Here is a 2,107-nt window from a genome sequence, read left to right on the forward strand (position 1 = left end):
TTCCCATCATTGTTGCCTACGTAAAACGTCGAGCTAAATTCTTACTTTTTACGTATCGGGGTCCTTAATCAAATATTAGGGTCTAATATCCAAAATTACTAAATCCCGCTCAATTAAGGCAAAAAGCCCAATTTGGTCCCCGTGGACCCACTGTGCGGGCGCAGAAGAACACTGTGCGTCCGCACAGTGTAGTGTGCGTTCGCACACTTCAGTGTGCGTCCGCACACAGCAAGTGTGCGTTCGCACACTCTTGCAAAGTGCAGCTCCACGCATAACCCGGAAACATCGTTTCCGGGCTGTTTCGTCGCACCACGACTTCCCCAATACCTTCAAAGTATTATTTCCAACAAAACTCGTATTCTCGTTTTTACCAAAACGCTAAAAACTATCCAAAAACGTTAAATTTCTAATCCTTAATTAAAATATCTATATAATTCGAATTTATCGCCAAATATCAAGATATTTACCTTAAAACGAAGCTTAGGATCGATAGAACTCTCGATTCTGAAGAAATCGCCGCGAAAACTGCTTGAATCGGACGTCGAACGGAGAAACGGTGGCGAAACGACGGTATCGTCGATATTTCTCTCGTTGCATCTGGATCCTTCTTCTGATCCCTTCTTTCAAATGAAGTTTATATATACACATAGTTAAAGGTTCATTTTGGTCCTTCTATTCTTGCTTTGTTACAATTTATCTTTTGAACTTTTCTTTTGTACGATTTAGTCCATAACTAAATCTATAAACTCTTCAATTATAACTTATACATATTATTTATATCCAATAAATAATACGAAACTCGATATTAACACTTTCCGTCAAAATCTAAAATTTCCATTTTCGAAACAAAGTGGTTAAATTACCACTTTGGTCCCTGTACTTTATTTTGAGCCTTTCTTGACATTTTTCCTTTTAATTCCAATTCTAACTTTAGAATTGAAATATAACCTCCATTTCCTTATAATTAACTTCCCAAACTCGACCTACTTGAAATTTATTTGTTGTACTTTTATCAGAATCTTTTCGATTTCGCCACTCTGGCGAGTCCAAACTGGACACATGGTCCAATTAGATAATTAAACATTTTGGGGTATTACATTCCCGGACCAAGAAAGAGTAGCACCACCGCTACTTCTTCTGGCACCGGCCCTAGATCATCTGGCACCATGATCTTTATTACCAGACCCTTTAGATCTTTGTTTCCAGTTCTAATTAGTGTTTTCGCATTTCTGAGTTCGTTTGAGCTCAGAATTTGGCCCTATTTGAGCTTATTAACTTTGTAAATAGTTGTAAGGTTTTATTTCTATAACTTCCCGGACTTGGACCCAGCCAGATCTGCCTGTTATGTAAAAAATAATGGACTTTCATGTCATCACGGGCCTCGAAGCCCAAGCCCGTTGATCCAACAACTTCTAGACCAGATTTCGGGTTCGTTCGAACTCGGAATTGACCCTGTTTTAGACTAGTAAACTCGAATTGACCAGAGGAACAACTTCCATGTTCTGTCTGGATCTAGAATCTGATCGCATAGACAGGCATATGACAGACAATTGTTAGACACTTTAGAGCTTCAAGGTTCAAAAATACTTCTAACCTTATATGTGTATCACCTATAATTGGCACATTCAATACCCGATACAAAGAACCGATAAATTTGATCTCTGAAGATAATTCTATTTCAGTAGGTTCTACCCTTGAAATGTGAGGAGATAAATCACAAACGAATACTTTCTCAAAAAGGACAAAAACAACCTTTTAAGTAGGATCCTCAAAACCTCTTAGGCAAAAAGATTAGGTAAATAAATTAGAGATTTCACATGTCCCATAGATATCCTAGAAAGTTAGAAGCAGCACATAAATTTAAATTCAATGGATTGATCCATCTAGATAGGAGCCAAGAGAGAGGGAGAGCTTCCCATAGCTATGAAAGTCCAGCACCCAACAAATGCCCAGACGCCCATACGCGTGTCTTAGAGTAGGAGAATCTAAATAATGAGAGGGGAAGATCATTAAAGCCCATACTTGACCGCTCGATATCTCCCTGAAGCCGACCATGTCAATACCTCCCCGGAGGGGCATTCTAGGATGATTACACCTATAAGATTAT

This window comes from Mercurialis annua, linkage group LG8, assembly GCF_937616625.2.
Source record: "Mercurialis annua linkage group LG8, ddMerAnnu1.2, whole genome shotgun sequence".
In the NCBI taxonomy this organism is placed as follows: domain Eukaryota; kingdom Viridiplantae; phylum Streptophyta; class Magnoliopsida; order Malpighiales; family Euphorbiaceae; genus Mercurialis; species Mercurialis annua.